This window comes from Hordeum vulgare, chromosome 6H, assembly GCF_904849725.1.
Source record: "Hordeum vulgare subsp. vulgare chromosome 6H, MorexV3_pseudomolecules_assembly, whole genome shotgun sequence".
NCBI classification, from domain to species: Eukaryota; Viridiplantae; Streptophyta; class Magnoliopsida; order Poales; family Poaceae; genus Hordeum; species Hordeum vulgare.
Window position 1 is genome coordinate 409,715,797 of NC_058523.1, and position 14,963 is coordinate 409,730,759.

Below are 14,963 nucleotides of genomic sequence, written 5' to 3' on the forward strand. Positions count from 1 at the left end.
GATGGATCACCTCCGAAGGAAGCCCGACTGAACAAAATAAAAGTACAGAAAATGATCAAGATCAAAGACAGCACTCGCGAAACGGTAATATAGCTCTCGGAGTCGTGACAACGTATCTTGTTGGGACGTGGCGGCGTCATCAGTGTCCATGGGATCGTCACCCTGACGCGGCAAAGAGGTGGCGGAGGTAGCAGCTCTGTTGAGTGAAATCCTTTCGACGGGTAAACATGAATTCCCAAAAAGAAGAGTCCAATCAGATACTGAAGGAAGATGGAAGAGTAAAGATACTTACGCTGAGGCGACCAGAACAGTGATCCTCATCCGGGGCAAAGCTTTCTGAGGTTTAGACCCGCTGGGTTTAGCCACCTTGGACGGCTGATCCACGGGCTCGGCAGAAGAACCCCTGGTTCTCTTCACACTCCGAGCACTCGGGGCCACAGGAGGAGCCGGCGGAACAGTGGGGTCATGACGGTGCTTGGTTCGGAGTTCTGGTGGTGAGGGTGACGAGCTCTGCTCTTCGCTATCCTCCTCCTCCTCTTCTGTTTCCTCCTCTGTCTCCCTACTGTCAGAGACGTACACGACACTACCCGCGCTACCCTCCATGATGCCTTCTTCTTCCTCGACCGGATCCCCACCTGAGACTGCAGAATGCCAGTTCGTCCACTCCTGCACAAAACACAGTCGGCAACGTCAGTCGGCGAGACAAGAAAAGCAATAAAACTGAGAAGGTTAAAAGCACTCGACAACATGTACTCACCTCATTCGGAGGAGGATTTTGGGCGCGGAAGGCCTTCACCCGCCGAGCTCCCACGGGGTTATCACATGTGCCCGTGATTCTGCGGACCCATGCACCCACGGTCTCCTCGCTCACGTCTTCAGGATGGGACCGAGTGGTATCCGAAGTCCCCGTGTAAAGCCACATTGCGTGGTCTCGGGCCTCGAGCGGCTGGATGCGTCGACCTAGAAAAGTCTCCAACAGGTCCATGACGGTGACTCCCTTCCGGACGACGACTATCAGCGCGTCGATCAAAGGCTGGATCTAGGTTTTTTCTCCCTTAGAGAGCGCTAGCTTCTTGGGAGGGCCCAGACGGTCTAAACTGAAGGGTGGTAACCCACTCGGAGCATTCGGGCAGGCAATGTCCTCGCAATAGAACCAGGACGATTGCCAGTTCCTACCCAACTAGGATAGCTGAAGGGAGGGATAACTACTTTTCATATTCTTCTGAAATACTAAACCCCCGTAGAGCTGGAGGATGTGTGTCTTATCATCAGACTGGCTAAGCTTCTTAACCGTTTGATATCTAGCGGAGAAAACATATTTGAAGAGCCCCCAGTGGGGAGGACATCCTATGAAACACTCGCAGAGGGTGATTAATGCGCAAAGATGAGCTATCGCATTCGGCGGAAAGTGATGGAGCCTTGCCCCGAAGTAGTTCATAATACCTCGGAAGAAAGGATGGGGAGGCAGGGAGAAACCACTAGCCACGTGGCGGAGCAGCAGGACACACTCCCCCTCCCTCGGTGCCGGCGCCATCTCGCCTTCTGGAAGCCTCCAAGACTTATTGACGACCATGCCGTGCTCCAGCAGTTCCATCACGTCGGTCTCCCTCACCGTGGAGGGGAGGAAGTCCCCCTGGATCCAGCCCGCCGGCAACGCCCGGTGCCGCCGCTGAGTGGAAGCCGCCCCCTTCTTCTTCTTCTTCGCCTCAAGCTTGCTGGTCTGCCCCTTCGTCATGGCGAGGGAGACGGGAAGGAGGTGGCTAGAGGTGTGCAGGGAGTTGCGGGGAGGCGAGATCGATGGGAGGAATACGAGCAGCACAACAGGAAGGTCCGCCGGGAAGGCTTTAAAAGGCCTCCGACTGAGTCACCTATAGGTGGGCCCAAGATCTTATCCTCCCAACCGGCTGCTGCAAGATCAATGGAGAAGATCGCGGCGCGGTAATCGAGGAGGCAAAATCCACTCGATGCCGATGTCGTCATCCCCACTGAGCGCGCGGCAACCGAAATTTGAGAATCCCGGAAAATCCGACGCTGTCAGTATGACCGGTCACGTCGAAAGATTCCGCGTAAGCAATCGGTCCCTCACGGTTCATTTCGCTTGCATATTCACTCGGATCACTAGCCGCAAAGATAAAATGGATCGAGGCAGACAACGCTAAGACCACCTCAATACCAGTCGGCTTCAAACTCCGGACTTCACTTCATCATTCCAGCCCCGATCCATTCGGGGACTAATGATGGGGTTATAGTCCCAGGGTAGGGTCATAGGTCTGCCCTATAGGTCCTACCAAAGGACTACCCTTCATAGGGGACAAGGCCCTTAGATAGTTCTGCCTGAACTATGGACGTCCCCATCATCCAGTCGGCGACGATCCACTCGGAGCATATCTAACATACCGACTAGAATCCACTCTGTACATCGTAACCTCCTAGGAGGACAACGGTCATACGTTTTCATACACCATAACTAGCATTTAAAGCTTACGTTACCAGTAACGCTAGCATTTAGTCGCCACTACTCCACCCCTGTCCACCGGACCATTATGAAGGGCAGCACACTCTATATAAGCCGCCCTTCACCACTGGTACAGGGGTTGGCACTTGCTATAATCCCTTAATACACTCCACACAAAGCTCCCAAGAGCACTGAGACGTAGGGCTTTTACCTCCACCGTAGAGGGGCCTGAACTCATACATCCTCGCCGTAGCTAAGGCTCTGCCCATATACTTTCGTACCCCGTACTTCTATTGTCAAACTTATACCCGCGACAGTAACCGTCTTAGACTCGAGACGAAAAGATCCCAAGGAGTATGCGGACATGACTGAAATTCTACAGAAGTAATTTAAATCGATCATTATCGCACCTTATCGGCAACTTTGTTCATTTCCTAATATCAAGTAATTGTTTTCTTTGTCTGGCAGGGTTTGGAAAAAATTCACCTCAAAAACTCCGGGACTGCCGAAGAAGTTGCAATTTAGACACCTGGAAGTAAGTACTATAGTAGCATGCTCCACGCATCTCCTAGTGATTCAAGTGCTAGTTTCATCAATACCATTTAGCATGCTTGCTAACTATCAGTTTGATTGACCTCTATTTCTTGTAAAGTGGTTGTAGCAGGAACCAGGGAATGATTACTGTGGATACTACATTTGCGAGTCCATTCGCCACACGACCTGTGAGCAGGGCTACTCTGACAAACAATATGAAGTGCGTAAATAATAATATTCACAATTTTATTTTATTACCATCATTTGTGTTCAGTTTAATTTATTCATATATATGTATTGACCCCCTTCTTCAAATTAGATATTTCGGATGCAAGATGAACTCCTACCAGCAGATTGTATGTGAGGAATTCAAGAGGAATTGGCGGCATTCTTTCTTGACCAAGTGATCGCTAAAGACGGAGAATACCATGTGAACCCTAATCAGTTGGATTTTAATTAGGAGATTATATTGTAAGAGATAATTATATTGTATATATGTAGCCAGTAGTGTCGGATAGATATAAGAGAACTTGTTGTTCGACCAATCTCTCAGAGAAGGAGAGGTGGTCGATATCACTTCTCTCTGTATGCATATGTTCATGACGATCTTCTGTTTCTTTCATTTGCTTACTAGCTAGCGTGTCTAGTCCTCTCTATACGTATAGTACGTAGCATCGACCAAGCACGGACATAAGAGAGGACACTTCTCTCTATTAATTAGCTAGCTAACACAATATATGAAACACCTAAATTAACCCCCCAAAACCCCCTAAACCCCCCTCTTTCAAAAAATAACCCAGCACCTGAAATGCTGACGTGTGGATGCCTATTGGTCCCGGTTGGTGCCACCAAGCGGGACCCAAGGGCCTCCTGCCGTGGCTCGCCGCACGGGCCACGTGGAGGCCCATATGTCCCGGTTCGTGTAAGAACTGGGACTAAAGGCCAAGGTCATTAGTAACGGCCTTTTTGTCCCTGTTCCAAAACCGGGACAGAAGACCCTTACGAACCGGGACAAAAGGCCCTTTTTCTACTAGTGACTCTATGAATTAAATGTGGCATGGGACGCAAAGCACTTTAACACAATTAGACTCAAAATGAGCCTAATATAATGGAAATCTGAAATATTTTAGATGAGCCTTATAAACCGGAACGGAGGGAGTAGCTAGAAGGGCAATATGAGTACTTAGATACGGAGTATGTTGTAGCTCATTTTTATAGCTCTTATTCTTGCAATGGTTTATATAGACGTTGATACCAAGAAAAGGTGAGAAACCTAGAAAGTGTTTTAGTTGAGAGGTGAAGTATACAATTAATTGCTCACATATTTGATTGTGTCACCTACTCTGGTATGTGTACAATTAATTGATATGGGTATTTATCTATGACAGTGTCTTATCAAGATTGAAGTAATGTTGCATATTTATCACATAGGTTTCAGTTGTCCTCCATCATTTATTGTCTAAATGTAAGTCTAGAACAACATGCTTTGAATGAGAAAAACTCCGGCTCGGCGGGCGAATTGTCTACCCAGCCACCACCAGAGCAAAGATTTGACTTAAACAATGACCCCTCTCCTCTTGCGAGCTATGGAAAATAGCGGCACACCTTAAAATCATCTATAGAAGAGCTATAGCTCGAGCTATAGCGGGATATGGGGGCACATTTATACATGATACCATTTAGCAACAACCTGTTGAAAATGCTATAGCAAGGCTATAACATGGCTATAACCGGCTATTTAAAACTATGCTTCTACCACTGGTTTCCGCCCTTAGTTTTTTGTAGGACGGGTTACGTGGTACCCATATCATGGCCATTCAATCTAAGGGCGGTTCCTGCGGATGTATGGAAAGATTCCAAAAGTAAAAGCTGTATAAGTGATACGTCTCCAACGTATCTATAATTTTTGATGGTTCCTTGCTATTATCTTGTCAAACTTTGGATGTTTTGTATGCATTTTATATCTTTTTTGGGACTAACTTATTAACACAGTGCCAAGTGCCAGTTCCTGTTTTTTCCGTGTTTTTGACCTTTTTCAGCGGAGAATATCAAACGGAGTCCAAATGGAATAAAACCTCCGAAAAGATTTTTTCCGAAACAGAAGATACACATGGAGCTTGAGAACCAAGGCAAAGGGTCCCGGGGGAGGCCACAAGCCCCCTAGCCGCGGCCTGGGGGCGGCCAAGCCTAGCAGGCTTGTGGGCCCCCGTGGCTCCTTTTCCCTACTTCTTCCGCCTATAAATACCCGAAAAATTTGAAACCACGGGAGAGAGCCTTGAAAATACTTTTCCGCTGCCACAAGCTTCTGCCTCCGCAAGATCCTATATGGGGCACGTTCTGGTGCCCAGCCGGAAGGGGGATTTGGACACGGAGGGCGTCTTCATTAAAACCATTGCCTCTCCGATGATGCGTGAGTAGTTCACCATAGACCTTCGGGTCCATCGCTAGTAGCTAGATGGCTTCTTCTCTCTCTTGGATCTTCAATACAAAATTATCCATGATCTTCATGGAGATCTATCTGATGTAATCCTCTTTTGCGGTGTGTTTGTCGAGATCCAATGAATTGTGGATTTATGATCAGATTATCTATGAATTTTATTTCAGTTTCTTCCGATCTTTTATATGCATGATTTCATATCCTTGTAATTCTCTTCGAGTTGTGAGTTTCGTTTGGCCAACTTGATCTATAGTTCTTGCAATGGGAGAAGTGCTTGGTTTTGGGTTCATACCATGCGGTGTCCTCACCAAGTGACAAAACGGGTAGCGAGGCACGCATCATGTTGTTGCCATCAAGGGTAAAAGATGGGGTTTATATCTATTGCATGAATTGATCCCTCTACATCATGTCATCTTTCTTAAGGCGTTACTCTGTTTGTTATGGACTCAATACACTAGATGCATGCTGGATAGCGGTCGATCTGTGGAGTAATAGTAGTAGATGCAAAAAGTATATGTCTACTTGTCTCAGACGTGATGCCTATATGTATGATCATTGCCTTAGATATTGTCATGACTTTGCGCGGTTTTATCAATTGCTCGACAGTAATTCGTTCACCCACCGTAATATTTGCTATCATGAGAGAAGCCTCTAGTGAACACTATGGCCCCTGGTCTACTTCACATCATATTTTCAGCCTTACACTTTTACTTTGTTGCACTTTCCGCCTTCAGATCTCACCTTGCAATCAATCATGAAGGGATTGACGACCCCTTTGTAGCGTTGGGTGCAAGTTTGCTGTTTTTGCGTAGGTACTTTGGAGACTTGCCTTGACACTCCTACTGGATTGATACCTTGGTTCTCAAACTGAGGGAAAGATTTACTGCTTCTTTGTTGCATCAAGAGAAAAACCAACGCAACCTCAAGAGGTAGCAATAAGGCTGACATTGTTTAATACACTGCGGTAGACCTTGAAATTTCCAAACATGATGACCCAATAAGCTACTTTATATGCTCCGGTTGATGTTTTTATCCACCAGCAATGGGTGGAGGCCGCGACAACCACTGTAGCATGCACCATTTTCTCCAGGCAGAATTCTACTAAGGTTTCTGTGAACGCTCAAAGCCAATCTGAAGGAGTTGTTTAACAAAATCCACATGGATAACCTTGATTGTTTCCAAAATAATATTTATGAAATAACTATTCTTCCCAAGAAAAGGAGGCATGTCAGATTCTGCAGCAGTGACCCATTATCACGTAAACATCAATGTATTACAATGTATATATGCAAGAAAATATTTCCCATGTTTATGCCTGCTACGGCAACAAAAGTCCTTCCCAAGCAACGCCAGGAATTCTTCTTGCTACTTCTCTTGTTTGCGTCGGTTTTTCCCTTGAAGAGGAAACAGTGATGAAGCACAGGAGCAGTAAGTATTTCCCTCAGTTTCAGAACCAAGGTATTGATCCAGAAGGAGGGTCTCGTCAAGTCCAGAGTACCTGCGCAAACACAAACAAGCTTGCACCCAACGCTTCTAAGGGGTTGTCAATCCCTTCAAGATTGTTTGCAAAGTGAGATCTGAAGGAGGAAAGTGGAACGAAGTAAAAGTGTAAGGCTGAAAATATGGTGTGGAGTAGACCCGGGGGCCATAGCATTCACTAGGGGCTTCTCTCAAAATAGCAAATATCACGGTGGGTGAACAAATTACTGTTGGGCAATTGATAGAACCGCACAAAGTCATGACGATATCTATGGCAATGATCATACATATAGGCATCACGTCCGAGACAAGTAGACCGGTACTTTCGGCATCTACTACTACTACTCCACACATCGACCGCTATCGAGCATGCATCTAGTGTATTGAGTTCATGACGAACAGAGTAACGCCTTAAGCAAGATGACATGATGTAGAGGGATAATCTCAAACCAATGATGAAAACCCCGTCTTTTTACCCTTGATGGCAACAACACGATGCGTGCCTCACTACCCCTTCTGGCACTGGGTGAGGTCACCGCATGGTATGATCCCAAAACCAAGCACTTCTCCCATTGCAATAATCATAGATCTAGTTGGCCAAACAAAACCCACAACTCGAAGAGAATTACAAGGATATGAAATCATGCATAAGAGAGATCAGAAGAAACTCAAATAAGATTCATAGATAATCTGGTCATAAATCGACAATTCATCGGATCTCGACAAACACACCGGAAAATAAGATTACATTGGATAGATCTCCATGAAGATCATGGAGAACTTTGTATTGAAGATTCAAGAGAGAGAAGAAGCCATCTAGTTACTAGCTATGGACCTGTAGGGCTATGGTGAAGTACTCATGCATCATCGGAGAGGTCATGGTTTTGATGAAGAAGCCCTCCGTGTCCGAATCCCCCCTCCGGCAGGGCACCAGAACGTGCCCCAGATGGGATCTTGCGGAGACAGAAGCTTGCGGCGGCGGAAAAGTGATTTCGATGATCTCCTTTGAAAGGGGTCAAAAACATGGAAAAAACAGGAACTGGCACTTGGCACTGAGTCAATAAGTTCGTCCCAAAAAATATATAAAAGACATGCAAATCATCCAAAGTTTGACAAGATAATAGCATGAAACCATCAAAAAAATATAGAGATGTTGGAGACGTATCAATGCCCAACCGGGCACACCAATCTTAGTTATGAGGTAGACAACGGATGCTTTGCCTTAGAGCATCTACAACCGATCTCTTATATCCATCTCATACGCCTCGGTAAGCTGTCCGGTCACGCCCGGTCACGAAAAATCGATCCTGACGGACTCCCGAAACGGGTCTCAAACGTCCGGGCTGACCGGCACCCCTCATATCCAACACAAATATGGGACAGATATGGGGGAGCCCAGGCATGCCCCCCTGACTGCATGGCCCACCACCATCGCCACTGTCATGTCAGCCCGGCCCATCATGGACCCCACTAAATACCCTAATCGGGAAAACCCTAGACATATGCTAGTTCACTCTCCGTCCACTCCACTTCCCTTGCTCACACTCCGATTCGATGGACGGTGACGGAAGCAGCTCCGACGGATCGAACTTCGATGTGGAGGAGGTGGCCCTCCGCATCACATTGTGTCAGTCGCTGCAAGACCAAGGCGGCCCCGACGACAGTGGATCTGCATCCTCCTGGCTCGTCGCACTCAAGCGGATCACCGACGGCGGTGGATCTGCATCCTTCGGGCCCGTCGCACGTCGACGGAGCGCCGACAACGTTACCTTCCCTTCCCGCGAGGAGTTCAGCTCTGGTCGCTCCTGCTCCGGGAGGTCCGCTTCGGGTCAGGCACGCGGCCCACCTCCACCACCTTCTGCTCCGAAAGCGGTGCCCGTCCAACGCTGGGTCCTCGTTCCCGCGTTGGGGATGGGGCGCATGAGGACGCCGGACTCCAGGGCGCATATAACCCATCGCGGGTGGCAGCGGGTTAGGAAGAGGGGGGAGGCGTTGCTCGAGCGATGTTTGACCTCGAGCATGCCAGTCGACCCCGAGAACGCCGCACCTCCGCCGCAAGAATGCCGAGGCACTCCGACTGGCCATCCATTTATCAGAGCGCGAGGAAGCGAAAGCAGCTTGCCTCGCGAAAGAGCGGGACCGTCTGCACCGCACGATGTCCGACATGCGGTGCAACTCTGACGAGGATGACAACGACTTCTCCACCACGCCCGGTTCTAATGACATCGATGACGATGCTCCACCGCACGTTGACGCCTACACCGAGGAGGGGCACATAGGCGTGGATGACCGGAAGGGGAAGGGGGCGGTAAGGAAATGGTGATTTCCTCCGCCCGTCCCCATTTTGTTCACATTTTAGTTATGCTTAAGTAGTTTCTTTTATGAAGTCGACGATGAACTGCAAGGAACTATGATCCTTTTGTTCGATGAAGCAATTGGATCCGATAAAAGATGTTGATCTCTTGTTTTACGAAGCAATCGGATACGAAGTATGGGGATGTGAAAGGCAAAAAATAAGGCGTCTCCGGTCAGTGCTCGCGGACGTGTCCTAGGGCGTTTGAGGGGTCGTATTTGAAAGGTCCGACTATAAATGTTCTTACGTATCACAACAGCTAGAAAAACTAATTTTCTTTTCTCTTTTTTGTTTTCCGTCGATACATTATCCTTCATTACACCAGGTGAATAGGTAGATCCATTCCATCAGTCTGTGTGGCAAATTGGGTAGACGAGATGGTAGTACTTCGGGAGTTTGGACAAGAATGAAAATACCCTCAGCTGGATGCGGACCGTTTCGACAAAGAGGGGGCCTTCCGGTTCGTCGCGCCTGCTGGTCTTTGCCCTCTTCCCATTTGGACCGGCCAGCCGTAAACCTAAATTTGAATCTTATCACGTGGTGCCAGTTGCCACGACCATGCTAACGTCTAAGTAGAGATCAAGCCTCCAAATGGTTCCTTTATGCTAATTATTTTCCCATGCGAATCATGGTGATTTCCACATGTATGAAGCAACTTGGATTCCCCATCGTACTAGAAACAACCATCTTAATGCCTCCCAAGCCTCCGAATTAGTTCCCTATGGCCTAGTCCATTCCTAAAAAATCTATGCACTATTTCTATTGGGGAGAAAAGGATATATTTACTAGCACATGTATGAAGTTGGCTCACGTACCCAATCCCTTGGCAGATGTAAGTTAAGTTGCCTGTCTAGTGTGTGCCACCCATGTTATGTTTGTTGGAAATAATCTTGACATACGTGCAGTCGAGTCATTGTGCCACTCATGATTGACCAAATCGCGAGGGAAGCTTCATGAACGCTATGTTCAGTTAGCTACAAATGCATGTACGTTAAGGTTGTTAGGATAAGTTGTGCCTTGTGCGTCAGGTTGTTAGCCGGATGAGTCTGTTAGTGCATGCAATTAGGCCTGTTGGTGGTTTGTGCATGCGTGCATGGGTGTGGACAACCGATATGTGTCCACAGCCTTCTACTCAAGAGATATAAAGGGTCTAGTTTGTAGAGTGATCCAGAGACGAGGAAGAAGTAGTCTCCGGTGGGACCGTGGTATGCGCTCGGCCAGCAGAAGAGCTCCTCTGGGTAGTACCACGTGTGTGCATGTGTACCTTGGTGTATGTGTTCGAGTCGTTGTGAGAAATAAAACCAAGATATATGCATTCTTGCGCCGTGGTGTTCGTCACCAGGAAAATTGTGGTGTCTCCTTCATCGACGTTTCTCCTACGTTTGTGTCACCGGGAGGCTACTCGGAATAGGTTGTCGAGGAGGGTTAGTTTGCCTAAACAATGTTGTCATGCATCACCTATCGTGTGAATGTAAGTCCAGTCAAAATTTATTGTTGATGAAAAAAATATTTGACTCAATTTGCCCAAAGAGAGTGAATGAGGAAAAAATGGACAAACCCAACCCTTTTGTCACTTGTCACACCTGTTAGCAGAAACCTCACGTCCGCCTATAAGTGTCCGTGTAGTACACGTATATGTTGCCGAGCCGGTTTGTAGTAGGCCTAGCTTAGCAATATATATACGTATACCGCTGTGTAGTTTTGTATCACATCAAGAGAGATTGAAAGCAATAAAAAGTTCAAGGCTCGATGCGAGCCCTTTTGCCAATTCGGCGAGTGTGTATTGTGTTCGGTCGACTTGATATTTCCTAGCTAGCTTCACGTCAAACCATCCAGCTGCTAGATCTACGTGAGTATCCATCCACCTGCTTGCTAGCTTGCTAGCTTTGCACGTATGTATGTGTGTTGTTGTTCTCGTTTTGATCAGCTGAAGCCAACAATTGGTATCAGAGCCTCGACGATCTACGATCTACGATGACGGACAGCGCCCTTGAGTCGGTCAAGTCCGGCAAAGGCGGTCACAAGGCGAACAAGAACGGCACTAAGGTGAAGAAGGGCGGCAAGTCAGCAACGAGTGGTGGAGGAACGAGTGGCGCCAACATCCAGGCGCATCGCAACATCCCCATCCAGTACCCGATGCTCACCGACACCAACTATGGCGGGTGGGCGGTGAAGATGAAGATTATTCTCCAAACCCTCCGAGTGTGGCAGACAATCACGGACGGCGACGTCGATGATGAGTCCGACGAAGGTGCCATGGCCGCCATAGCCCAGTCCGTTCCGGATTCTGTGCTGATGACATTGGCGGAGTTCGAGATAGCAAGAGAGGCGTGGAACGCACTCAAGGAGATGAGGATCGGAGAAGATCGCGACACCAAGGCTCGGGCACAAGTGCTGAAGCGCCAATTTCACAAGTTGCATATGGAGGAAACTGAATTGGTGAATGCCTATGCCATGCGTCTTACTACTTTGGTGGAAGAGATCAGCGCGCTTGGTGCAAAGCTCAACGAGACCGAGATTGTGGAGAAATTTTTCAGTTCGGTGACTAATAAATTCACGTACATCATCGACACACTTGAGCAGCTTTACGACATCGACGACATGACCATAACGGAGGCGATCAGATGCCTACGGACGTGGGAAGAGAATGCTCGTGGCTGTCGGAAAGGCAACCGGGGAGGTAGTGACCAACTCATGTACTCGCATGCAGATTGGGAGTCCCCAAGTAGCAAAGGAAGGCGTGATGGAAACAAAGGCTCAAGCAACGCAATGCGCGGTGGACAAACCGGAGAAGGCAAAGGAAAAGGCAAGCCACGAGGTCGTGGTAAGGCAGACCGATCTAAAGGGCGGAAGCAACGTAACTTAGATATTTCCGACGTCAAGTGCTATAACTGCAATGAGATGGGTCACTTTGCAAAGGATTGTCCGGAGCCAGACAAGCGGGATATATATCAAGGCAAATTTGGCAAAGCAGGAAGACGAAGGACCAGGTCTTCTGATGGCCGATGTTTGTGATCTCGCTGAAATGGTGGTTGTGAAACCAAACCGGAAGGTGCTACTTCATGAGAAGAATGTGACACCTAAGTTATCCGGGGATCACAACGTGTCGTGGTATCTCGACACGGGTGCCAGTAACCACATGACGGGATGCAAGGAGAAATTTCTCGAGCTGGAATACGATGTTTGGTGATGGTTCAATTTTGGAGATTTGTGGGCAAGGGTCTGTCCTCTTCGAGGGTCTCACAGGCGAACATCTCATACTCACCGGAGTGTACTACATCCCACGGCTTCACAACAACATCATCTCTATTGAGAAGGTTGCCGAGAATGGATGCAAGGTGGATATAGAGAACGGAGTGATGACGATCTTCGACAACCTCCGAAACGTGCTAGCTCGTGTTACTCGCACACGGAACAGGCTCTATATCCTCAACCTTGATCAATCTCAACCGGAGTGTTGGCTCACCAAGAGTGATGATGATTCGTGGTTATGGTATGCTAGATTTGGACACGTTAACTTCTACGCCTTGAAGAAGATGTCAAAGATGGAGATGGTATCTGGGATAACATTTATCGACCATGTTAATCGAGTATGTGACGAGTTCTTGGTTGGAAAATAGCACCGCAGGCCGTTCCCTGCTCAGTCTACCTATCGTGCAAGTGATGCACTCGAGCTGCTCCATGGTGATCTATGTGGCCCTATCAGCCCGACAACTCATGCAGGAAAGAAGTATTTCTTCCTTGTGGTAGACGACTACTCGAGATATATGTGGGTCATTCTCCTACGATCTAAAGATGAGGCGTTTGAAGCGTTCAAGAAGCTAAAGGCTGCAACGGAGATGGAACACAAGGTGAAGGTTTGCGCTCTACGGACAGATCACGGCGGAGAGTTTACATCAAATGAGTTCAATGACTACTGCGAGAAGATTGGCATAAAAAGGTTCCTCACGGAACCTTACACGCCACAGCAGAACAGGGTCGTTGAAAGGCTCAATCGAACCATCATTGACATGGCAAGGAGTTTACTCAAGAGCAAGAACCTCCTGGGGACTTTTTGGGGAGAAGCTGTCTCGACGGTGGTCTATCTTCTCAACCGGGCTCCAACGAAGGCGGTGATCGACAAGACTCCGTATGAAGCAATTTACGGACGTAAGCCGAATGTGTTTAGTCTACGGACGTTCGGGTGCGTGGCACATGTGAAGATGATGGAGCCACATCTCTCAAAGCTTGCTGATCGTAGCACCAAGATAGTGTTCATCGGATACGAGAGGAGTTCTGGCACCAAGGCATACCGCTTCTATGATCCACAACCAAGCGTCTACTGATTTCACGCGAAGTCGTGTTTGAAGAAAACCAAACGTGGAATTGGAGCGCCGCAGCCGACTATGCTTAAAACGGTAACATATTCACGATTGAATTTCCAACTGATGATGATGCAGGGGAGGATGTCCAGGTGATTGGCAAGACGCCCAACCAAGGTGACCACAATGGTAATAATCATCATGGTGCCAACACCGACGGCGACGCGCATAGGTCGCAAGGAGATAGCGACAACGCCGCGCAAGACACAGGCGGAGATCTCGATGACAACATCGACAACGAGGCACATAGTGATGACGACAATCAAGATGATGGTCACCATCACGACGACTACGCCGATGACGCTGATGTCGATGACACGCCCGGGTCTCAGCCATCTTCCTCAAGTGCACCAACATCGACACAATTTGTGTCGCCGCCTTCGCAACCCACAACGGACTCCTCAGGGCCTCGTCGCTACAAGACCCTCAAGAAAGTCTACAAGTACAAAAAGCCAGTTACGCTCGAGTACTCCGGCCTATGTCTTCTCGGAGTTGAGGAGCCGGCGAACTTCGTAGAGGCGAGCAAAAGTCCTAGCTGGACACACGCCATGTATGAGGAGATGAAGGCGATTGAGAGCAATGACACGTGGACTTTGGAAACCCGACCTCCAAACCGAAAGGCGATTTGTTTGAAGTGGGTTTACATTTTAAAGAAGTACACGGAGGGTTCCATTGTGAAGTACAAGCCAAGACTCATTGCAAAGGGCTACATACAACGTCAAGGAGTTGACTATGATGAGGTGTTTGCACCAGTTGCTCGACTCGAGACAGTGAGAGTGCTCCTAGCTTTGGCAGCACAAGAGGATTGGAAGGTTCATCATATGGATGTTAAATCCGCTTTCCTCAACGGCGATCTCACACAAGAAGTGTACGTAGAACAACCCCTCAGCTATGAGAAGAAAGACGAACAAGCGGAAGTTGACAAGCTCAAGAAGGCACTTTACGGGCTGATCCAAGCGCCAAGAGCTTGGAATTCAAAGTTAGACCAAAATATGGTCACGCTCAGGTTCAAAAGATGTGCCCTCGATGATCCGAAGGACAATATACAAAGCACCGACGAACATGTGAAGGTTCAAGACACGACCAACGAGAATTGTTGCCGTCAAGGTACAAATGAGTCGACGGGAGCAAAGTCGATGAATGGGACGCTACAAGGAACGACGAAGGCAACGCCAAGAAGGAAGCATGTGAGTAGTCGCATTTGGGATCCAGGTCGCTTCGAGGATGTCATGTTTAGGGGGTGAATGTTACGAGTAAACCTGACGTCCGCTTATAAGTGTCCGAGTAGTACACGTATATGTTGCCGAGTCGGTTTGTAGTAGGCCTAGCTTAGCAATATATATA